This window comes from Protopterus annectens, chromosome 7.part0 (assembly GCF_019279795.1).
Source record: "Protopterus annectens isolate FY-2018-M chromosome 7.part0, PAN1.0, whole genome shotgun sequence".
Taxonomy (NCBI): domain Eukaryota; kingdom Metazoa; phylum Chordata; order Ceratodontiformes; family Protopteridae; genus Protopterus; species Protopterus annectens.
The window spans coordinates 1,882,658,554-1,882,685,632 of NC_056739.1; positions in this window are offsets into that span (position 1 = coordinate 1,882,658,554).

Genomic DNA, 27,079 nt, shown 5'->3' on the forward strand with positions numbered 1-27,079 from the left:
GACTACTTGAATATGTATATATTTATCTAATTTGTATGGTGATACTTATTTATTACCCTCCAGCACTCATTTACCATTGGTCATACACATGCTGGTATGACTGCCGCACAGTTTGCAACATGTCGTACCATGACAGTGCGTAGGTAGATACTGTATGATTGTCTGCATTTCTCCATGACTGTCATGTATCTCCACTATATGACAACTTTCCATTGCCCATGTTGTGCAGCATGCCATATATGTAACTTACATGTCCTTATTGTTTTTTTCCAATGTTTGTCTGTGTATTGTGATATTTGTTCTATGGGTATACCTGCTGTGATGTCATGAAAAAACAAAAAGGACCTATTCTCTATACCCACCATAAAAAAAAAAAAAAATTGCCGGTGCCCTTCTGACTTTCCCTTAGACTTTCCTATTCAAAGATCCCTCTTGACTGTCTGTTTCTTTCTCCCATACCCCACATCTTCTTTTCTGTCTGTCACTTTCCTCGGGGGAGTGCGTTACGTGTGCTGATCACACAAGTGTTGAACCCATTATTCGCTAATGTTAGCTGCACCATTGGAATTCATAAGTACAAGCAGGCATATTTTTATTAGTACATGACTTATGGAGATATCCAAAGTTGTCTTTGAGCCTATTGTACAGATAGTTGAAGATATGTATTACAAAAGACATGAAACTTTAAAGAAAGTATATTTTGTTAAGAAATGAATTACAGAAATATCCGTAGTTATCTGTAATGTTTCTGACCAGATTTCTGAAAATATATATTATGAAAGCCATGCAGATTAGATTGGGATAGTAGGCATTTTTTTTTTAATAATTATCGTCTCAGTTAACCCAGCCACTGGGGATGCACAAGTCTGTGTATTTCTTTGTGCTGGTCCTAAGCCCAGATAAATGGGGAAGATTATGTCAGGAAGGGCATCCTGTGTAAAATTTTTACCAGATCAAGTATGCGGACAACAATACAGATTTCCATATCGGATCAGTCTAGGCCTAGGTTAACAACGACTGCCACCAGTGCTGTTAGCCAACAGCGTACTGGTCGAAATTGGGCTACTGTTAGCCGAAGGAGAAGAAGAGGGGGAAGGCATGCCTGGAGACAGGAGGAGAGAAGGAAGGTTAGGAGTATGGAAGTGAGGGTAGGAACTTTGAATGTTGGCAGTAAGACTGGTAAAGGGAGGGAGCTAGCTGATATAATGGACAGAAGTAAGGCTGATATATTGTGTGTGCAAGAGACCAGATGGAAGGGGAATAAGGCCAGGTGTATTGGAGGTGGGTTCAAATTGTTCTAGCATGGTGTGGATGGGAGAAAAATGGGGTTTGGAGGTGAAAAGACGGCCAGACAGAGTGATGTTTATGAAACTGGAAACTGATGGTGTGATGATGAATGTTGTTAGTGCATATGCTCCATAAGGTGGGTGAGCAGTGGACGAGAAAGAAAATTTTTGGAGAGAGTTGGATAAAGTTGTGTAGAGTGTACTCAAGGGTGAGAGAGTGGTGATTGAAGCGGATTTCAATGGGCATGTTGGTAAAGGGAGCAGAGGGGATGAGGAGATGATGGGTAGGTATGGTGTTAAGGAGAGGAATGCAGACATGAGGAAGTACAGGAGAGTATACAGAAGAAGTGGTTGGCAAAGAAGTGGGATTGTCAGAGAAATGAAGAAAGTAGACAGGAGTACAAGGAGAGTAGGATGGTAAGTTGTATGAAAGGTTGGACACTAAGGAGGGAGAAATGAACCTGTACTGATTGGCTAGACAGATTGACTGAAGCTGGGAACGATGTGTAGCAAATTAAGGTGGTAAAGAATAATGAGGGAAATGTACTCACAAGTAAAGAGAGTGTGTTGAGCAGATGGAAAGAGTACTTTGAGGGGCTGATGAATGAAGAGAATGAGAGAGAGAGAGAGAGAGAGAGAGAAGGTTGGATGATGCGGGGATAGTGAATCAGGAAATGCATTGGATTAGCAAGGAGGAAGTAAGGACAGCTATGAAGTGGATGAAGAATGGAAAGATTGTTGGTCCAGATGACATAACTGTGGAAGCATGGAGGCATTCAGGAGCGATGACAGTGGAGTTTTTAATCAGATTGTTTAACACAATCTTGGAAAGTGAGAGGATGCCTGTGGAGTGCAGAAGAAGTGTACTGGTACTGAATTTTAGAATAAGGGTGATGTGCAGAGCTGTAGTAACTACAGAGGGATAAAAATGATCAGCCACAGCATGAAGTTATGGGAAAGAATAGTGAAAACTAGATTAAGAAGGGAGGCGATGATTAGTGAACAGCAGTATGGTTTCATGCCAGGAAAGAGCAGTACAGATGCAATGTTTGCTCTGAGGGTGTTGATGGAGTAGTATAGAGAAGGTCAAAAGGAGTTGCATTGTGACATTGTGGGCTTGGAGAAAACATATGACAAAGTGCCTAGAGGGGAGTTTTGGTTTTGTATAAGGAAGTTGGGATTGGTAGAGAAGTATGGAATAATGGTACAGAATATGTATGAGGGCAGGGTGACAGTGGCGACATCTGAGGTAGGAGTGACAGATGAATTCAAGGTGGAGGTGGGATTACATCAAGGATCATCTCTGAGCCCTTTCTTATTTGCAATGGTGATGAACAGGTTGACAGATGAAATCAGGCAGGAGTTCCCATGGACAATGATGTTTGTGGATTACATTGTGATCTGCAGTGAGAGTAGGGAATAGGTTGAGGAGACCCTGGAGAGGTGGAGATATGCTCTAGAGAGGGGAGGAATGAAGCTCAGCAGGGCCAAGACAGAATATATGTGTCTGAATGAGAGGAAGGACAGAGGAATGGTGAGGATGCAGGGACTAGAGATGAATTTAAATACTTGAGATCAACATTTTAGAGTAATGCTGAGTGCAGAAGAGAGGTGAAAAAGTGAGTGCAGGCATGGTGGAGTTGGTGAAGAATAGTGTCAGGAGTGATGTGTGACAGACAGGTACCAGTAAGAGTGAAAGGGAAGGTGTACGAGCCGGTAGTGAGGCCAGTTATGTTACATTGGTTGGAAACGGTGTAGCTGATGAAAAGACAGCAGTTGGAGCTGGAGGTGGCAGAGTTAAAGAGGTTAAGATTTGCACTGGGTGTGATGAGGATGGACTGGATTAGAAATTAGTATATTAGATTGTCAGCTCAGGTTGGATGGTTTGGAGAAAAAGCCAGAGAGGCAAGATTGCAATGGTTTGGATATGTGCTGAGCAAGGATGCTGGGTATATTGGGAGATGCTAAGGATGGATATGCCAGGTAAGAGGAAAAGAAGAAGGCCTAAGATAAAGTTTATGGATGTGGTGAGAGAGGGCATGCAGGTGGTTAGTGTGATGGAGCAAGATGCAGAGGATGGGAAGAAATGGAAACAGATGATCTGCTGTGGTGACCCATAATGGGAGCAACAAAAAGAAAAAGAAGAAGTAGATGGTGTCAATTGTATTTTGTAGCTGTCTTTAAACTTATTGGATAGATTGTGTTATAGATCTGTATGTAAGACTATCAGGATGCTTAAATTGTGTTAATCTTTCCATAACATTGTTAATGTACAACTTGCTTTGATGATCTCTCATGAATTACAGATTACCTGCAGTTATATTTAGTGCACTGTTTTTGGCTCGAGGTATTCTGAGTTCATTGTGGCACATTTACATATTACACCATTATCTACAATTTTAGTGCTGATATCACTGTAATGTGCCAAAATCTGTGAGCTTTACAGAATCCAGCCCATTGATAGTAGCAGTTTGACAAGAACATAACATGAAAGATGAGAATTCAAAAACAGTAAGAGTGAATACTTGTGATAAATAAGAAATAATGGACACAAACAGCATGAGACAAAAATTATGGAATGCAGTGAAGAATGAGAATGCTGAAATACATGATGTGTAGAGATATACTTCAGATTGTTGGGTCAGCAGCACATTTAAGAAGATAAGGTACAAACCATAAAACAGCCAAAATGCTTTGACCTCCAGAGTCGAGCCAAACACTCAATGGAAAGGTTTAAGCAAAATGCCAATAACTGCAGTTTGAGGAGAAATGAGAAGGATAAGGACAGAACTGTAAAGGGAGTAGATGACGGAAGGGAATAGGGAAAAGTAAGTAAAGGGGTTTTGAACAAGAAGTGAATGTAAAGTAACAAATAAAAGCACCTAAGGTGCCTAATAGGTAAGGTAATAGTATGCAACTTGTTGGGTTGAGAAAAAAATATATACGGGACCTAAAATTAAATAACAAATGCACATTGAGAAGAAAATGTTACGAAAGAAAACTTAGAAAAGGAGGTGAAAGAACTCTGATGAAATGGCATCATGAAGGGGAAAATACAGAATGTCTGACCCTTAAATTACTAGATCAGGGAAAAGGAGGATCAGATGAAAAGATTAATAAAAAGGGATAATAAATAAGAAGCCAGACGGTAAAGTAAGAACAAGAGCAGAGATACTTGCAATCTCTGTGGACAAAGAGAAAAACACAGAAGGGAAAGAAGAAGGGAAGTGGGTATCATGAATAGGGATAAGATTAAGATGAAGCACTCATTAAATGAGCAGAATGTACCAAGGTGCAGACATGAATATCATCTGGATGGGAATGCACATATATGTAACTCCCTGTGATAGTTAATTCATGTCTGTATAGCAACATCAGATAAAAAAAACACAGGATACATGATTTACAAAACTGTGTATCATAACAGATTGCTACAGTGGTCCCTGAAGTTGCACAGGGCTCAACATTTGCAGACTGTTACAATCAGAGTTGGTGGCTGCATGACATTAGTCTCTAGCTGGCAGACTCAAGTTTCAGTGAACAAATCCTCTCAACACAGATGCCTCTACTTTCTGGGGCATTTTCAAGAGTGTCCAGGCCAAGGTATGGGGTGATAGACAAATGTCAATCCTCACATAAATATTTTAGAAATAATGGTGGCACTCCAAACTGCATGTCTTTCTGGACACAGTCACCAAATACAGTTTCAATTCATACCAAAAGTATGGCTTTGATGTGGTAAATTAAAATTCAGGTTGGAACCCACTGCTATCTCCTCTGCCAGGAGGCCTTGAGAGCATGGGAACTGGCCTTCCTTTTGATAACAACATATAGGTTATGAGAAACCAACTTCATAAGTGGTTAGTCTCAGTTGATGTCTAATGATATCACATAGGTGGCTTCTCACCATGTCTGTAGCAAGGAAATTGATGCATCACTTTGGAGAAACTTGCTGTGATCTTTTTGCATACTCATCTAGTTCAAGTGTAGCAATGTCTTCTCTCTTACTAATCCTTAGGGAGAAGATCCCTAAGTTTCATATACTCAGAATGGGTGGGAGGATTCCTGTATCCTTTATCCCTCATTTCCCTGATCTTCATGTTTCTACAAAAGCCCACACTGTGCAAAATGTACACCATATTCAAAGATTCATTTTTGGTGTCAACAGCTTTTTTTTCACATAATGAGGCTTCATTGTCTAGACCAACTTGTACAACTGTGGCCATTCATATCTCTCCAGATGCAGCTGCCTGGTAAACTTCACTCAGAACTACAATCCTTACATTTGACTTCTAGGTTTCTTGAATTCCATTCTCGTGATGATAAAGGATTCTTCTTACACAGAAAAAGTGGTTCAAGTCCTGTCTTCTGCCCAGTGGCTGTGTATTAGAAGGATGTAGGAGAGCAAATTAACTTTTTTTCTCTTTCAGCCATGGCTACAGGCTTTGAACACTTTTCTGCCCCTCTCCTTGCAATACTTGATTATTTGTTTCAAATATTTGGCTCAGAGTTGTTATTCTTGTGTATGCTTATTTGGCAGCCATGTCAAGATTCCATCAGTGTGCTTACGCCTTGTCTTTGGATTCCCTTAAGTTTGTAAGAACATTTAGAATGCAAATTTTCTTCTATGCACTCAACTCAATGATATTCATGGTTTCATATTTCATTGGCAATCACTTGGCTGACGGCCCTAGGAGACCTTCTTAAACATAGTCTTGTTTTTCCATATGTCAATGGCAGGATAAGTTACTCATGGGCTTATGGATAGGTTTAGGTGGCTGAGAATTTATATGCTCCCTCTATCCAATAGGGGAATAGGTATCAGTCCAGGGGTAAATTTCTTTGGCCCAGGTTGCATTTCATGGATGGGGAGCCTGTTCAAGAGTAGGGGTAATCTTTGAGACTCACACCTGTCTTTCCAAAATATTCTATTTATATTGCAAACAAAGTTTACATCTTTTGATTAGATATTTTAATGCTGTTAGACATGTGGATGAGCAGAAGGTCCATCTGTACTTTACCAGATGATGCCTTGTAAGACAGGCAAAGGTCACCTCTCTGTAGCCTATAGGAAACAGAGAATATACACATAAGGCATTGAGGTGGTCTGTGTATTCCATGTGGTTTATACCTTGTATTCTTTTTGTGAGGAACCTCTAAGTGAGCTCCATTTGTTGAATATGATATGCCAAGTCAGGTAAATACTGAAGGGAACATTGTACTCATTGACTGACCAAATGAGGATTGTGTACAAGTCAATGACATATTCAGACCTGGGTGCTATATCTTTGCATATAACTTTAGCACTATAGAATAACTTCTCTACAAGAGCAGACACATGATAGTCAAAGGCCAAGACACTATCCACAAACACTCCTAAGTCCCTAACCAAAAGATTTACTCTTAGGGGTGTATTGTCTATGTGGTAACTTAGGGGTGTCTGCCTTTTTGAAGGACACTATCATGCATTTTTTAGTAATCAGATTTAAACCATGGGTCTAGCACAAATTATTATTTAGCAACAAGCCCTTCTGGAGAATATTAATGTCCTTGGGGGATTCTATGATTGTGCTGAGCTTGCAGTCTTTTACAAAGCCGGTCAGCCAGAAGCCTTTGACAATAGCTTGGACTTCTGAAAAGTAGATGCCTAAAAGGAGTGGCCACAGCAATGAGCCCTGATGGACCCCACTAGTGATTCACTTTTTTGCTGGGGTAGAGTCCCCATCCTGACTTCCTACAGCCTATCTGTGATATAGTTGGCTATCCAGCAGTTGACACAGGGTTTACTCCTAGTTTTGGAGTTTGTCTACAATACCTGAATGGAAAATAATGCAAATACTTTAGTCAGGTCACAGTCGGCAGTATGTACCATTTTGCCCTCATACATAGTTTTGGTGGCACTCTTAAAAAAGTAGACCCCTTTGAGTAGGCACAATATGCCTTTGATGAAACCAAACTGTGTTGAATCCAGCATCTGTAAGTTTCCTGTGCCTTTATTTATATTATTCATAATACTTCTTTTTATGGCTTCACATATGACACTAGTCAGACGTATGGGTTTTTAGTCACCCTGGTCAGTAGATGTCCCGATCTTGAGCAAAGGTCTAACTGCACAGTCCTTCATTTACTAGTTATGATGCCTGTTAGCAAGGTAAGGGTGAACCATGATATTAGAGGCCTCAAAAGGTCATGTTTCATACTACTCAGTAGTTATCCTGAGATATTATTAGGGTCTAAAGATGCAGGAATCTTTGTTTTGGAGAGCGCACTGAGGACTTGTTCACTTGTTAGAGTACAGGGAGTTATGGTTGAAGGTATCTATTGAGAGGTGTTTGGGGTGGGGGAAGAGGGGTAAAATTGGAGCAAAATAAATTAGCCCATATGCTTGCTATATCCTCTGGATCTGCATATGTGACTCTGTTTACAATCATTTCAGCACACTGTTGTGTATTATCTTTCAGGTTGTGGACATAGCTGAAAAAAACACTCATAGTTTTCCTTTGGATGCAATGCTATCTTTACCTGAAATGTAGATTTAGTTGATTCGATAAGACTCCTGACATTTGATGAAGGGTTTCTTTCTTTGCTGAGCATTGCACTTCCTAGTTTGACCATGGTTTTCTTCATTTTGTTATACAGCTTTTTGATATTGGGATTCTACCATGACCTATGTGGCTTGTTCTTTCAGGTAGTCTAGTACTTATTCTGGGTGGGTGCAGCTGTCTCATTGCAGCTGTTTACATAATGGTCTAGGGTTTCTGTGAATAATTCTACATAGGCAATGAAGTTCATATGGTTTGGGGAGGCTTGAAATTTTGCCTGGTTATCTCTCAGTAGTAGAAGATTTGCTTTGGAATAATTCCTAAATGTTCTAGGGTTCGCTGGAGTCACAGGTTTTAGTTTAATTTCAAGGGTGACTGCTTTATGGCCTAACCTGACAAGTGAGTACATTACACATGGTTGTGTGCCAAGGTCTCCCATGTTTGCTAAGATCAGGACAAGAATTTTCATGCCACTAGGGGGTGTATGGAATATTTGGTCTAGAACATTTGTGTTGATGATGTCCATGTATCTCTGTGACTGCATATTGGAAATTGTGTATGTTTCCTAGATAATATTCGGGTAGTTGTAGTCACCCACCATTATAGTATTAGGTTCAATACAGAGTGACTCCAGTTCATTTAGGTATGTGTATGAGTATACTGCATCATAGCGGGAGACATATGGCTTGCAATGATATGGTATGGGACTTGCATATGGAGAGTGGGCCAAGGAGAAGCTCAGGTGTGTTATACTGCTCGACCAGTCTTGAAGTGTGACTGTTTTTGATGAATATTGAGGTACCACCTCCTATTTTCCCTTCCTGTGCAGTAGCTGGTCTAAATGTGTGGAAGGTTCTATGCCCTTGCACTGCTGTAGTGCTGTCCATGGCTTTAAACCATGTCTTCATTACTACATGTCTGTGTTCTCCACACTGAGGAAAGCTTGCAGGGAGTTGAGTTTTTTGTTTAGACTCCTGGCACTTTACTGTAGATTATACTGGGTTGGTTTTGCTGTGTTGGAATATTTATCAGGGTAGCATATCTTCCCAAGCTGTCAAATATTGTACCTCCTTCAAATGACATCAGAACGTAAGCCAGCTGTTAAACTCAATTATCTTCTGCTTGTACTGTGGCCTTATCCACAGAGAAGGTAATCTCCTGTTCAATACCAAGTTCATACCAGCCTGGGACACATAGTCCTTGAGCTCCAACATGTCTTTCTTCATATAGTTCAGAGATGTCCATCTCTCGTCATTTACACCCACATGTACAGTGAGAGAGTCATACTGGTAGAAGTAGGTCAATGATCTGTGTGCGTGCGTGATCTGGTGGATCCTGATCCCTGAGAGCCTGATGACTGTGACCCTCTCCTTGCTAAGTGACTGGAACATTGGTGTGTCTCACTATGGAATTTTCTATGACTAGAACATTTGTTTTTTGTGTAGATTTGAGTTATGGCCTTACTAGTCAAAATACCATGAGATGAAGCTTTTTTAATTTCTCCAAATCTTTTGGATTTCTAATACCATGATGGAAATGGAACCCATTCCTATGTTAAAGTATGATTAAAGCTCATGAAATTAGTATTGTTTCAATCTTTGATGTCAGCCAGTAGTGCTCTTCGGAGCACCTGCAATGTGCCCAATAATGACTCCTTCTGTAATTCGTACGGAGTTACATGTATTGGTAACATATCTAAATATGACTGTAGATTCTTTTTTATAAGAGCTGTTGCTCCTACTACTATTGGAACTGTCTGGGTATCTTTCTTCCGTATTGCTCTTGTTTCTGCCTGCAAATCCTGATATTTTATGACTTTGTGTCTCTCTGTACACAAGACACTGTAGTCACTGGGTGTAGCGAGTGATTTCAATGATCAATGCTACTTTTGTCTTCTTTTCATGGACCACTATATCTGGTTTTCTCACATCTATCTTTTGAAATGCTGACAATGAGTGATCCCATGTTATGTAGATGTTATCATTTTCTATGATGCTTTGTGGCTCATGTTTCCAGTGCTTTTCAGCCACTTCCATACCATAATGTTTGCACAATCCCCAGTGCAACAGTCTTACCACATTATTATGCCTTTCAGTATACAATCCTTCTGCCATTAGTATGTCACAACCAGCAACAAGATGTGTGATTATTTCCAATTCTGTTTTACAAAACCTACATTTCTCCCACATGTTCAAGGGACTTTGTAAATCAATGTGTACATAGCCCGCTATCTTGGGCAGCCGATATTAACCTTTCATCTTTTGGTTTAAATTTGCCTCTCCTTAACTATTTCTGCATTTGATCATGATCAACATGAGGTTCTTCCTAAAGTTTTCTATTCTTGCAACTATACTTATGCATTTTCCACATTTCTTGCCCTCTCATCTGATCCTTCACCTTATATTCTCTCTTTTGTTTTTTTGACACATTCAGTTGCTGACTGATTTTTATCTACTTCTGGTTTGATATCCATTCTTGTTTGACGTCGATATGCTTCTGCTAGACTAAGCAGGGAAGTCATCTTAGATTTATTCTCCTTATGTTTCAAAACTTTCACTATGTTTGGGTCTTGTGAGGTCAGCAGACATGTGTGCAGTCCCACGATTGCAGAACTATACATGTAATCAATTTCAAAGAGGCCAATACCTCCTTCAGAATGGTAAATATATAATCCTGGTATGCACAGATTTTTATAAATCATATGGTGAGCATGAAGCATACTTTGTGTTTTTCTATCTAATCTATCCAACACATTTTCGGACCAATCAATCACTCCAAAGCTGTACGTTAGGACAGGAATAGCAAATTAGTTTACAGCTTGAATTTTGTTCCTAGATTTCAATGCTGTTTTCAGGATTAATTTAAGTCTTCTAAAATATTCCTTACTAAGCTTTATTTGCATTTGTTTATGTTTTATTGTTGATCCTTCATCAGTTTCCAAATACTTATACACTCCCTCGTACGCAAGTTCTTTTATATCACATTCTTGTCCCAAGCTGATGTTTTCTTGGCATTGCAGTTTTCCTGCTTTAAAAGTTGCTTTTGCACACTTTTCAAGACCAAATGACATTCTTATATCATCTGAAAAGATATGACAACTTGCAGTTGTGCTATCAGTTCCTCATCTGATGAGCTATACAGTTTTAAGTCATCGGCAAGCAGAAGATGTGGTCTTTACACTTTGTTGTTTTCTAGGATCCAAATTATAGCCTTGGCCTAATCTGTTAAGTAGACAGCTGAATGGGTTAAGGGCAAGACAGAATAGCAGAAGTGACAGCAAGTCACCCTGGAATATCCTCATCTGGATTTTAATCTCTGGAATAATAATTTGTAATTTATCATGGCTTGATTGCAAAGTGGCCTGCCACTGTTTCATGGTCACTGTAATGTCTTTGATCAGTATATAATGTATCTTATGCATTTTAAGCACTATTTTATCCATGAATGTGGGATACTATCAAATGCTTTTTTGTCGTCGATCCATGCCATACTTAGATTCTTAACCTTTTTACAGTTCTCCATTATGAATTTATTTAACAACAGATGATCCTTTGTTTCATATGATTTCCTTTATTGCCCTTTTTTTCTATTGCCATGATTGAATTTTCTTCTAAATGACTATAAACTCTGTCAGCATCAGTTCTGGTGTATAGTTTATACTTAGTTGGAAGGCAAGTTTTTAGTCTATAATTTTTAGTGTAGCTTGTAGGTTCATTGTTAAGTAGAAGCATTGTTTTTCCTTTTGTTAACCAGCTTGGTGTCTGTCCGGGGTGCGCATATAAATAATTCTTACTCATGGCTAAATCTTCGTGCAAAGATGTTAATACTTTTAAACAGAAGTTAGGTACTGCATCTAGGCCTTGTGCTTTCCAGTTAGAGTCTTTTCTTAATTTTGTTTCAGTCTCTCTGGCTGTTACTTCATCCCATTTCAAATCCTGTACCTTTGAACTTCTTATAGTTTCTTTTACTTCTTCTATCCATTTAGCATCTTTGTTATGTTCCACAGGACCTTCATAAATACTTTTCCAAAATGTATCTATTTCTTCTTTTTTGGGTGGTCTTTTGATTCCTTTTACCTTGTTTCCGAATTCTCTATAAAACTTTTTGGGGTCATCAATAAATTGCTTATTTTGTACTTTTCCTTTATATTTATCTGTGTATCTTCTAAGATTTCTGCCTGTGCTGATATATTTAATTTGTGATAGTGCATGATAGATCCTGATCCTTTATAATATTGCGCATTGCTTTTATCACATCTGTCTTTCTGAGTATTTTTGTTGATCTGTTCCCTCTTCTATACTCCCCTAACAGTGATACTTCTTATTTTAACTGCTTTATAGTTTTCTTTATTTGTTACTTCCATGATGGTATTCAATTTCTCCCCTTCCTTTCCCTTACTACCCTGTGTTCTGGCGGTAGAATTTTATCTATTAATTTAGCTGCACAGTAATATATCCTGTTTACTTCTGTTATATCACATGGATCTCTATGTACAGTCCTAATTACAGTGTTCATTTGTTTTATCAAACTTCTGACTTTTTGGGTATTATTGACCTTCTTCAGTCTATTTCTTTCATTGATCTTAATATATCTATCTATCTCTATTAAATCAAGAAACTCTTGTCTTAGCTCATTTTCTTCTAAACTGAGGGCACATTTCATTTTTTTCGCCATTTTCTGTGGCATTCTGTAGAAATTTCTATAGCATCTTCCTGTGTCAATTTCTCTTCAATTTCTTCCTGTGTCATCTGTTGTTCTGTCATATTGGAACACACTGTCCTTTAACTCTTCAATATTGAATGCTCCTGAGTTGCCACAGTTTCCTGTTCCTTCCCTTGTTGTTCGGCTTCAAGTGAACATTTATACTGATTTTCTGTGGAATGCTTCAAAATATCTTAATATGACAACTGAATGGTTGCTTCCTGTTCTACTGGTTTCTCCTTAATTTGAATGTCTATTCCTCTATCCCGTTGTGGTACTTTCTGAGTTAGATTTACTACACTGAATCCTTCACTTCACAGGTACTCTATAACCTCGGTTTCTATTTCTTTAACTTCTTCATTACTAATCTTCTTTGCTACATTTCCTCTACGTCTTCTTATTTTTTGTATTGTAAAGTCGTTCATGTCTGGATGCCTTTGCCTGTATTTCTCTTCAAATATCTTTGGTGCTGCTCTTTTTGTATTGATTAGTTCTGTTTTCTCCTTTGCCTAAATATTGCACCATATTAAATCTCTTTTTCTTTCCGATGTCCATATTTCTTCTTCAGATATCTCCTGCTCTTCCTGTTTCTCCGTACTTTGTGAACTCATCCCATCATGCTGTGATTTAACCTGTTTTAGGCCTTTTCCACCAAATCCTTCACTTAGCAGGCATTCTACAACTTCAGCTTCTATTTTTTAACTTCTACTTTACTAATCTTCTTTTCTACATTCCTTCTTTGTGATATTCATTTAATTTATTTATTTATTTATTTTTATTTTACATTTGTTGACCGGGCTAGTCTAACTGGATACATGCCCATTTTCAGTAGAGGCCCAGGGAGAAAAGCTCCAAGATAGATACAAAAAATATGGGGAGATAAGCTCCAAGACAGATACAATATAAATAGTTGCAACAGTCAAACTTAAACAGCTGTTGGTAATATAAAGTACAGTACTCATCATAAGCGTAACTCAAATAGTAATAGGTAAATATACAAGAGATGTTACTATATACATATATACATATATTTTAATTGTCATGACATAGTCTTTGGTTTCTTAAGGGTAAGTCTATAAAGGTGAGGAATATTCATTAGTGTAAGAAAGGAAAAAAAATATTATTTTTCTTATTGTAAAATTTTCCATATCTGGAAGCCTTTGCCTATATTTTTCTTCGATTATCTTTGGGGCTGTCTTTTTTGTATTGATTAATTTGGCTTTTGTCCTTGCATAAATATTGCACCATATTAAATCTCTCTTTCTTTCCCATGTCCTTATTTCTTTTTTATACTCTTCAGAAATCACTAGGTTTTGTTGTATATAGTTTTGCACTTCTTTTTCCAAACAGATCAAATTTCTAGGTATATAGCATTGTCGCCTCACAGCAAGACATTGTCGCATTCGATTCTCAGTTAGATCGTCTTCTTTGTGGAGGCATGCATGAATGGGCATGCCTTTATTCAAGGTTGTGCATCAGGGCTGGTAACTCGGCACATAAAAATCCACTACCAAACATTAGTGGACCGGAGTTCCGCTGTGGTGACCCCTAACCGGGATAAGCCGAAAGACACAACAGCAACAACATATAATTTTTTTTCACAAATCTGTTGTATTAATGTAACACAACCTTTTATTTGAGGCTTCTGACAGTTTTTTTTTCTTTTTTTGTGGAAGTATTTTTCTTTCCTCTAATTTCTCTCTTAATCATTTTGTATATCTTGTACCTGGAAATTCTGGGCTTTTTGCATAATGGTAAGAATATGTAATTATTTTTGTATCCTCAATAGTCCACTCTGTCATTTTTATGGCTCTTCTTTGGCCTATCAGTTTTTGTGATTTGTGTGGCCTGCTAGTTCCTTCTACAATAGAAGGGCCATCTTCTGCCTGGGCCTGGCCTAGCCCTATTGTAGGAATGTTTCTGCATTTTGAATATTCTTCACTTTCATTTTTTTCAATCCTGGCACCAGTGCGTCTGCCATGGTTGGGCACTTTCTTATCCCAGGTCTTGTGCACTCAGCTATCTTCTTTAATTTTGACCTACTTCTGTCCATGATATATGCTATATGCAGTCTATATATCAGTGCTGTCTTAGTGAGATTTTGTGAAAAACAGGGTCACCTCATGAAGGGAGGATGAATTCAGTTTTAGCAATACTTCTCTCCTTTGCTTGCTGACTTATCATCTCTACATTTGGACCCATCAGAAGCTCTGTGTGTCATGGTAGATGTTATGTGAGGTCACTGAGGAAGTGTTTAGTCATGACTGTGTTGTGGTATCTTTTGTTTTCCTTTAAGTTGTTGCTATACCTCTTCTGGAGCCAATTAAATATCTGAGATAGGGCCCTAATTTGAATGTTATTATGGGTAAGTAGGAGGGAATAAATAGCTTTGAAAAAATTTAGATGTTGGGTTCCCTATGTGCTGTTGGCTTTAGACCTGCTGGTGATAAAAAAGGAACTGCCAATAAAGATCTGTTATTACAGTTATTAAGTAATTTTAATGTAAATTAAATTAAAAGGACACTAAAATTACAACAAAAAAATACAAATGGTTGTGTTTAATGATCAGAGATCAAACAGTTTATCTCACACACTGACATACATATCATAAATTTACTAGAAAGAAAAAGTTGGGTGGAATAAGATGAATTGTCTGTATATGTAATCATGTCTACTTGTGACTCGACCAAGATGCACAACAGTAAAGTTTTCAGAGCTGTCATTAAATATTTTTAAAAAAGGAAAGACAAACTGGAAATGGTAAGTATCCTAAATAAGAACCACTTGCAATATCAGATAAAGGGAGTCAAAATGACAACACCTCTGCAGTCCGTTACACTTTCTGAGATCATTGTTAAGAAAGTAGTTAGATGGGAGAGTTCCAGAAAGAAAATATTGCAAAATTCTGCTCCAAGTCATGTGTAAGTACAATGCTTGCCTCTTTACAAAATGAATGGTTAAATGTGGTAAAATGTGGTGTTTGTTTCTAACCATAATACGTAATGGTATTTCTTGTTAGTGTGTGTCTAACGTACATGGAGAGAGTCTCCTTTAATATAGACTGACAGGATGCAGAGAAACTACAATGTTAAAAACAAATGTTCAAAATAAAAAGTGTGAAAAGTACACAATAAGTGTTTTTACAAGGGGATAGGCTTTCCCCAAATTATATATGCCAACTCCACATTACACAAATGGGTAGAAAGGAGAAATATCCCAAAGTAAAGTAACCATTTTAGTTGTACACAGAGAAACTGCACCAGCAATGATTTTTCATGTGAAAAACCTTACCACTGCTCAGTTTCTTAGTGTCTTGTGATTCAGCCTCTTGATATTCTGGGGACTTAAGATGAGCTTCTTGTAAATGTACCATATAAGCACTGTAATTTGTTTTAATTTGCAAGCAGTAAATGTAGCAGTGACTTTTCCTTTGTTTGCATTGTTGTGCTATTCTGTGTCTAGATTCATGTTTCTAATTATGTATTTTACTAGCAATTGTACTTTCTTTAAGAATACTGCTTAGACATACATCCAACAGTTGTCAACTCCAGTTTATATTTGTTAACTCATTCCCTCATTTGAGTGTGTACCTTTAACTCCCAGCGGGCATGGCTTAAGCCTTTAGAAAATGAAGTTATTACCTTATAGTTTTAACAAATACTCAATGACAGAGGTCAAATATGAATACAGTTGTGTGTTCCATCATGTATGCTTCAAGGTAACGTATTCTGATACCTTGTATGTAGCATGGTTTTAGAATTATTAATGCAAATATCCTACCAATCTCTCTTCTCTAATTTCTCATAACTCTGATCCCTCTCCTCTACTTCTCCACACCCTGCATACCACTCTTTTTTAATTTTCACAACTCTGATCTCCACTATCTAGTTTCCTACCTAATTTTCTCCCTACATCTATGCTCCTTACTTCTTCCTTCTATACCTATATATTCACTTTACCTATTAGTAGTTAATTTCCCTATTCTGTGTTTCTTGTTTCTTTTGTAGTCTGACTTGAGAAGTTCAGTTGTGTAGACTATATAAATATATATATAAATGGTACCTATGATTGCCCTGTAAAAGCATTTTATACTATTATTTCTTTTGTTAGTATATCTCTTATTTCATTGTATACTACAAATGTTATATACTTTGTAACGTTTTGTTGGTGTGTTTGTGTAATTACTTTATCACTTGTTTAACCTTGTTGGAGCTTTTCTTCCTAGGACTCTATTGAAAATGGGCTCCTTCAGCCCAATTGACTATCCTGGTAAACAAACTGTAAAATAAATAAATAAGATAAAAAAATATGAACAAGCAATATTTGACCCCTAGAGGAGCAGTAGAATGAAACTGCAGAAACACCCTGAGGTGCACTCGGATGTAATGACTTAAAGTACTCTTGGGAAAGGAAAACATTCAAAAGTGAACTGCGGTAAATAATGTGGAGAATAACTAAACTAGTTAAATCAAATGCACAAATAGTGTATATATATATATATATATATATATATATATATATATAGAGAGAGAGAGAGAGAGAGAGAGAGAGAGAGAGATAAAGATAAATACAGATATGCATTTATAAAATGACTGTTCATTGCCATTCAGAAACAAGCACACTCGTTAGGCAGCCCAACCAGTATGCCAATTATAAAACTGCCCCTGTACCAATAGAAAAATTCTGGCCTGAAGTACCGCTGACTGGCTAGACATTCTATTGGCATATGCTGGGAAAATGAAAATAAGAGAACAATCTGGTATATTCTACAAAATTAAACAGAAGCATACCTGATTTTCCTCGTATTTCTTCTCTGTCCCTCATAAAATCCTAAAGTTTTAACATTAGAAAAGCAACAATGGAGATTTGAGTTAATCTTTTCTCCATTGTGTCTCCTGGACTGCACCGCTGCACAGATGTACTATGTATGTATGGGAATGCAAGAACCATACGCATGCAACTGCATCAGTAAACAAGGAAGAATGTGGAAGAAGACTGAAGTGCCATTATACAAAGACATTATTTAAGAAAGGTAAGCAATTTTCTTTTTAAATAATGTAGTTGTATAAAAGCAATAAAATCCACTTCTGTTTTTGGGTATATCAGCATTTACCTTGGGGGGGGCTTTGTTTCATCATTCCTGCTTCACCCTCATAATCAAACCACAGCAACCATGGGTAAATCCTGATGTACCCATGCACAATCGTGGATTTTTGCATAAGTGTGTGTGTGTGTGTGTGTGTGTGTGTGTGTGTGTGTGTGTGTGTGTGTGTGTGTGTGTGTGTATGTTCATACTACATTGATTCCTTTAGGAAGCAAAAGTTACAAAGATATGACAGCTGTCAGCTGTGTTTTCGAAATGAAAGGTGCTGAGGGATTCTATACATTGAAGAGCAATGTGTGATCTGTCTAGAAAAAGTTACTATATAAAAAATTCACAAAAAATAAGCTGTGCAAGTACGTGCCCTAGCTATATGTATGAGGTTTCTGTCATTGTTCAGAAAAAAATGCATCTTACACAATATTTATTATATGACTTAACACATTTAATAAGATTATTTTAAACTTTGAGAACAGTAACTGTGTCAGTGGCTTATGATCTATTTACATAATTATGCTATTTTGAACGTAGATTGATTTTTGCTAGTAACATTTGTATGTTACCATGCAGTAATTTAAAACAATATTTTATTACAAAAGCTGGTGGGAAACAAATTGCAAAAATTTATTTCTGCACAAATATTCTTGAGAAATCCAAACCAATGTGTATGCCAACAACCATGAATAATTCAAAGCCAAAATATAGTATTTAGAGGCAGGAAAAGAAAAGAAAAACATTTTTCTGAACTCCCTACAGGAAGAATGTAATAGAAAATATACCATTTGACATAGTGATGTGATTTAATTGTACATTTCCATGGTCAAACCATTTTCTGCAGTGTATACCTGGCTCGATTTCAGTTATTCTAGCTTCAACATTATCAGACACAGAGCTGTTTTACCTGTCACGCTCATATCAACAAATACCTAGAAGTCCATTTGTATTGGATTTGGTGGAAGTAAGTGATGTTCTATGAATATGAAATAAATGTGTGAGTCTCCAAAGCAAACACTTGCAGTTTTCAATTTTGCCTTGGGCAACTTTATTTCTTTTTCTATTTTCTTATTTCTCAAAGTATCTGGCTTTAGGGGGTGTGCACATTTGCAATGTGCATTACGATTTTCTTCTTTTTTTTTCTTTTAACTGATATGAACAGCAATGGTTTTCAGTAAAAGTGTTTTGTGCAGGCGTTGAGAAATACGATATATTAACAGAACCAAGAGATCACTCTTTTCCTTTAAACTTTTTTTTGTAGGAGGCAAGTCCCCCTGCACTCCATAATGTAGGGGACAAGCCCCTTACACCCCCGGAACTTAAAAATATCATCTTCAAGATTGCCATGCTCAGAAAAAATGGAATATCATGAGCAATGGCTATCTCAGACTTAATATATGTAAGTCCATCTTTTTAGCAACTTAGTCTCTGTCTTTCAGAACTTAGTCTAGCGGGTCCCGACTTTTGAAATGGTTACCAAATTGAACTCTTTGCATACCTGTCTGAAACAATGCGACAGGATCCCTGCAGGTATCTAATTCTTGCTTAGGTTGCATATCCTTTTGATTGCCATACCATTTGTAGGAACTAAGATCCCATAACATATAGTCCTAAATTAATGATCATTGATATGAAGACATTTCTTACAGATATATGGGACTATAACATACATTTTTGTCTTGTTCAGATCCAAGCCAAATATGGAAAAAAACTTTGAATTACCAGTATTTTATATTTTCTCATAATTTTATTTCACTGAAATGATTCATTCCATAAGAGCTGATTATAATAATTGTAAAATTATTACACCTGAGTTATTTATGTTGAGATAAGATAAAATCAAAGTTACTCTGCTGAGAAAAGAGATGGAATCAGTGACACAAATATTACCAGAAAGAGTATAAGTAATAATGCAGCTTATCTTTTTCATCAGCTAACAAAGAATCCGTCAGCATCTATATTAGTATATTGTATTGGTAGCATAATTAAGTATGCTTCCATATGTACTGCAGAAGGAGACAATCCTGGGTCCACTGGACATGATGAGAAGAGCACTCTTTGCACACATCAAAGTTTGAAGCATTAATAATTTTATGAACTGTAACAGTACCCTGAAGCAGGAATGCAGTCCCTTCCTGTAATGGTATTAGAGACTCCAAGCAGTTGGAGAAATTAAAAAAAAGAGAAGCTTATAAAACAGAATATGCAGTACTAGGCGATGAAGACTGGAGGGTAAGGACATTCAGGTGTGTGAAAGATGGAAGACTTAAGAGTCACAGATAAAGTGGAAATCAAAATGAAAACGACTGAATTGGTAGGCTTCTGTCTGAGGATGTAGGAAAAAGTCCTAGACTTAGTCTAAGTAAAATACAGTATGAGAAGCAAAGAGTGCATTGTAAGTGTTTAAAAATGTCAGTGAAACTGTTTGATTGCAGACTTTTCCTTCACAGACATGTTTTCCTATGTTCAACAGGCAACTATGCAAACAAAAGTTGTAATTAATACAAGGGCACATAAAGCTAACTGTAAACTCTTAATAGGTATTATGTATGTATTCTTGAATAACATAACATTGTTTCTAGTTCCCTTTTGAGTAAATAGTAAACATCATCAAACTGAAATAATATGAAATGTTGCAACAAGACAGATTAAAGCACTCATAAATATTTGCTCATGAAAATCACAAAATTCTTGGTGCAATTCCAAAATACATTGCCATCAAATTCTGCCCAACTGTCTCTCCTCTCGTTCTCTGTCCTCTGCCAATGCTCTTACACTAAAGACCAGAAGTCAGTGCGGCACTTTTGCTTTAACATAATGATAGGGTACCTCTCTAATAGAAATATAATTTGGAATGGGATGTTGAAGTTGAGTCAGCGTGAGGTAAATGTGAGTAGGACAGATAAGTGCAAGACATGACTATAATAGTTGATGACAAAAATGCAAAGAAATGGTCTGAAAATGTTTTATAGTGAGTGATGCAGTTTTATGTTGAATAAAACTTGGGAAAGAAATAATTGGTTACTGGTTACTACCTGAGTTACTATGCTATTCAGCACTCAGTTGTCCATAATTATCACACATGGACAAAGCACCCACTAAGGCCTTACAAATAAGAAATAATCATTATACTTATTAAGAATAAATCAGGATGATTCCATTAATTTGATATGACCATTTTTTGACATAAGAGGAAAAGCCTTCACTAAATTTCAACCGGCAAGATGGAATCAACAACCTGGAGAAACAGATTCTCAAATGACACTGAATGGTTTCAAAGTTTCTGCTAAAAGAAACTACAGTAATTATTTCACAACACGGGACAAGTTGTTGAAGGCTTGTAGATTTACTGCAACTGAAATATTTACAAGTTCTAAATACAGGCATTATTCTGATAAGAGAAGTCCAGCCTGTACATACTGTAAATTTTGCACATATTTCCACGTAGCTTGAAATATTGCGTATATTGTTTCTTAGGTGTGTTTACTTCAATATTGTTTTTATTATATTATGTATGATTTGCTTCTGTTCTGTATCATTTTGCTATTGAATTATATACTTGCTCCTCTGAAGCCTGAGTCATGGTTGAAAAGATTCAATGGACCAGTCTGCTTATCCACTTACTGAAATTCATACATATAAATAAATAAATAGAAAATGAATGATGACATTGTAGTTAGTTGCAAAGTATGAACTGAGATTGTAGGACATATTTACTGAAAACACAAGGAATGTGACTTAGGAAATTATGGTTTTAGGTAGTTCCTAGATCATATGGTAAAAAGGATCAACTGCCTGAACTCAAAACCTGATTCTCCACAAGCATACCTCTGGATACTAACTCCCCAAATGCACACACAGATACAAAGATACACATGCACACACACTGCATAGGCAGATAAAATCACTAAAACATTGTTTCTTTCAGGGAACACACCTACTACATGGAGCACTGTACTCTATGACTGGTCTGATAAGGGTGGATTACAGTGGCATAATGACCTCTTTGGACACTGATGCCATGCCCTTATAAGTTTCTCAACATAAAAGGATTTCCTCACCACTGTAGCCATAAACCTTCAGCGTTTGCTTCCATTTCAGAGAAATAGATGCCAAAAAGGAGGGGACCCAATACGGAGTCCTGTGGGAATCCAATAATGAATGTCCTCTTGGCCTCACCTATGTTGACCTCCTGGGTTTTACAAGTGAGTCAGTTTGCTAGCCAGCGGGTGATAAAAAGGATTATACCTAAACGAGTGAGCTTGTCTATAATGCTTGAGTGGGGTATTATATTAAAAGCCATGGCCAAGTCAAGGTAAGCTATGTGCAGAGTCTTACCTTCATCCAATGCGTTGGTGACCCTCATAAAAAAGTCCACCAAATTTAATAGGCATGACCTTCCTTTAACAAATCCAAAGCATGATGGAATAATAATAATAATAATAATAATAATAATAATAATAATAATAATAATAATAACAGCAATAAATTATCACGGAAGTTGTTGTGCAATGTCTCTACCACTTTTTTGTATTAGTGATAGTGAATTTTAATATTAAGTTCTCCCTGGTGTTTTCCAGGCATAGATTTTCTTTTTTTTTTTTTTTTTTTTTGTTATAGAATCTAATTAGAAATTTCTTATAGACCACGAAGATGTCACCTGTTAGTAATATAAGAGACATGAATATGATAGCAGTTTCTGAAGCTCTTCTAAACAGTTCACATTTTCCAGTTTTATGATTTTCCTAATCCATCAATAAGTTTATATTTTTTTAGATGTTTCTTGAAAGGTTATAAAATGCAGTAAAGATATTCAGTAAGTTGTCAGTTCAGTGGGATATAAAATTGTACAATGATCTCACTGGAGTGAATGACGAGACATTCCCTTTAAAACTGGATGTTTTGCATCATACAGTTTTCTATGTTTGGGAGATATGGTTTAGTCAAAATATAAATTACAGACCTTTGATGTTTTCGTTTACAATATGACTATTTATTTTGTAATCGTTGCTTGCATCCTTTCTGCCAAATATTCTAATGCTATTTTACTGACATTAAAGGTAAGGCCATTATCAATGCACCAGGTAGTACATTTTATACAGCATTTTGAGAATCTTGGCATCTTTTGTTGAAGTAATTATGTTACTTACACTGTAGTCATCATTATATTTGTTTATCTGTAGCTCTGCCTTCCCCCATTTTTATATCTAAGGTGATTTTTAAAAAAGTGGTTCTAGCCCTATGTAACACTAGTGGTATCATATGCTGGGACTGATAAGTAATCTCCAAACCAACTTTTCTGTTTTGTTGCTTAATTACTGTTTCTCACACTGAAATTTAAAGCCACTAAATCATTGATTGTTAAGGAAATTCAACGCTTTTTCTGACTCCCTAGACTCAAGTGAGAAATCAATTAGAGGGATCAAAACAGGGAATTTCAAAGTGGGAAATCTCACCCTCATTACAAAAGAATGTTATGTGATGTTTTGAATGAGCAATTGCATACATTTCTAACGCTTGAAGGAAACAAATGCACTGCTGAGACATTAAGTAGGAAATACCTATTTAAAAGGAAATGAAGCATATCATACTATTTGATTTTTGAGAATGTTTAACAGTATTTGCTAGCTTCTTATTCCATTATACATTGCTGAATTCTATTATTTCATCTGTACCATAATTAATTGACCTACCACATTCACCTTAAGTCACTAGAGTAGAAGATTGTTTTCTTTTCCCTCATATTACTTTTTACAAGCCTATTATTCCATAGTTACTGTTTTATGCCATATATATCTTTCTCTCCAGGCCTCAAGTGAAGGTGAACTTCAACCCTGTCCCCTAAACCCCTAAAAAAACTCTGCAAGCAAAATATGAATTAATAAAAGTAATAAATATGATACTTACTGATGAATACCATGTGAATCCTTAAAGAAATTTTGACTCTGCAGTGGCATATGAGATTTTATGAGTTTGTAATAACCTAGGTTACTGATGTTAATGGAGTGAACACTAACAAAGCGTTGCTAAAAGTGTTACTTAAAAGAGTTAAATAGTAAGCCATTAAATGAACATTAGGTAAAAATTAAATTTTCTTTCAGGTAAAATGCCCTTCCTTGGTTACTGTTGCAGAATGAATAAACTATGGGATATCCTGTCAAGGAAAACCTTATGTCCGGACAACATACCAAGGCTTGGGCAAACTCCCCTAATGCTATGCAGTTAAAATACCTCAATACTTTCTCACCACCAGCCAAAACCTGAACTCTCATTAAAGCATGGGATTGCCAGCTGTATGATTCATGCCTTTTCTTTTGCCATTGACTGTCTAACTACCCCCATTGTTGACCTTCCTCTTTCTCTTTTTCTTTTTTGTTATTCATAAGTTTTGTGCATGTCATTAAAGAGATGGAACTATGATTGTGGATAACAGAATCCTCAGCCCGATTATCATACTAAGTATTTGTCTGCATGATTATGCAGATTGCTCTGTCAGGCATTTGTTCCTAAAATGTTGTATAATCACCTGTCTGTTTAAAGATTTATCTGTAGAATCAGAAACTGAAGGCCCTTACCCAAAGTAATATGGAGTCTGAGTCCTCGATAGCTGATGTCCTTTGACTCTGAAAAAGAAATGTAAGAATCTTAGGTTAGGTTAAAAACTTCTGCCCCATCTTGCACACTGATGAAACCTTGGATCATCTAGCTGTTTCTGAGGTTGGTGATGCTACCTCTAGTTTGCCTATCATTGAAGGCCAGTAAGGCAGAGCCGGCATACACATCAGACATGTCTGACCAGTCATCCACTTTGGCTGAGAAGGGAGTACCACAGCTCAAAATTTTGGAGATCCTGGCTGGAATACCTCAAATCTTTGCTGGGAAACAACTCCCATGTCATTTTTATTAAGGTAAATCAGGGCTCAGATCCTACTTCTATTGTTAAGGCAGGCGTTGGGCCTAAGAAAAACAAAATATGCAGCACACGCTCTCCCCTCCGTTAGTGAGGGATCTACTGCCGCAGTGGCAGGATTTCACATTTTTGTTATCCCGCTGCTATTTCCATTACTCTTTCTTGTTTTACCCCCCTAAAGTAGCAAAGAGTCAATTCTGAGGAGGAATCTGATTCTGATGGAGATGATTCATTGGCATATTAAACACAAAATCATGTTCCTGCCACTTTTGCCTCTGATGAAGAGGATTACTTATCCCCTGGTTTCCCTGTGAGAGAGCTTTCCTTTGGGGAAACCACTGCCAAAATGTTGCAGCACTTTCAAAGGAAGTCTTCTCAGTTCTCTGATATATAGAAGAGGTATTATACTCTTCTGGAAATGGTTATGCCTAGACCTTTGGCCATTTCTCTAATTTTGGAACCATTTTGGACACTTTCTACACTGCTTCCCTTAACCCAGAATCTCAGCATCCAGTTCCTAAGAAATTTGTCAAATTTTTTCAAGTTGCCAGACTGTATTAAGTTTCTGAAAAATAATTTGGTTTTGGTACCTTCTGTTATTATTTCCCCTGAAATGTTTTCTAAAATCATTCCTTATTCTAATGTTGTACCTACTGGTAAGGATAGTATGGCCATTCATAGATATGGCAAAAAGTTTATATTTTCTTCTGCTTTAGAATTTAGGGCACTAAATTACCAAACTTATATGGTCAGGTACCTACTGTCCATTTTTTGTAATTTGGGTAAGTACTATTTACTTGAATGATTCAGGCTCTAAGTCCTTACTTAATTCTGCCAGTCAGTTGGCTGGACACTCTATTAAGTGTAGTTATGATGCTTCAGGTGGCTTTTCCCTGGCTGCTGCCACTCATCTAGGTTTCTTTAGATTTTCATGGCTCAGACATCCTCTATTCCCTGAGGATGTTAACACTAAACTGTTAGATTCAACTTTGGACAGACAACATCTTTTTGTTTCTGCAGCTGCAGAGCTTTTCAACACATTGCAGAAGTAAGTTAAAGCCATGGAGGACTTAAAGCAGATCTATATTTCTCCTGTGTCTCAATTTCAGAGACATTAGCCTGTTATGGCTGATCCTTTTCTGTGTAAAGGCATGAAATCTTCTCAGTATGACAGAATACCTCAGAGAACAAAATTTCAGAAGCCTAAGTGCTAAAACCTCTTTTCAAGATAAGTCATCTGTCTTATGACTATTTGCCTCTTCTTCCAGCTTCTTTCCTCCTTGGCCTATAGCAAATTCCTGTATTTCAAAGTCTTTTGCTTGCTCTTCCAGTTTGGCAAACTATTCTCTCAAACAAACTGATTCTGTACATCATTCCAGATGGGCACAACATGTCCCCAAAATGTCTTAGAAGGATGTTCCTTGTCTTTCAGGCATTCCTCAGCCTCCTTCTAGACATATTCATTTTGGTCTGCCACTTTTTCAAGATCTTCTTTCCCAAGGTATGATATAACTCATTACTCTTCATTTATAAAGAACATTTCATGATAATTCTAGTTCCTTGAAAAGAAGGCACCTTGAGGCCAATTTTGGATTATTCCTTTTTCAAAATCTTCTTGAAATTTCCAGACTTCAAAATGCAGACTAGTCAGTTCTTGTTTAACATTTTTCTTCCTCAGGCTTTTAAATTAACTTTGGCTTTGGAGGATGCTTGTCTTTACATTCCTGTTTATCTGTTCAGGAAGTTATTATGCCTTTGTGTTTCTTCATATCCCTTTCAGTTTTCTATTTTACCATTTGGTATTCACACAGCCCCAGGGATTCCCAAAGTGCCTGGCTCCTGTTATTACTTACTGCAGACTTCATGTTATTCTGATTTTCCCTTACCTAGACTATCTTCTCATTCAGGATCCTTCCTAAGAGTTTCTTCTGATGGATCTATTGACAAGGTTCAGAATTATATCTGGATCAAATAGTACCTTGTCCTGGTGCCACAAGACCTCTCAGTAAGAAGTGGGTGGTGCAGTGGTCCAGCAGTTAGCATTGTCGCCTCACAGCAAAAGGTACTCCAGTTCAATTCTTGGCTGAGTTACCTTCTGTGCGGAGTCTGCATGTCCTCCCTGCATTTGCATGAGTTTCCTCCAGGTGCTCCAGTTTCCTACCACATTTTAAAGACATGCATCTGGAGAAATTCTCCCTGGGCCTCTGATGAAAAAGGGCTGTGTCCCAGTTGAACTTTCCCAGTAAACAAATGTTAAAGAAAAATAAATAAATAATAACAAAAAAAGGACTTCTTGAAAACTGTTGGACACCATATTGCAGACAGTACTTAAAAAAAAAAACAATTCTACCCCTTCTACTGGTACACCAACCAGGTAACCAGATTCAGGACATTTCCTCATTTTTCATACCCCAGCAAATCAGGTCCCATTCATTTCTATGCCCTGCCCTGATACTCATTCCTCTCATTAAAAAAATCTTTATTTCTTTTAAACTGTAGGAAACTACATCCTACAAATGTAGGAAACAGTTGCTATAGTTTAGAC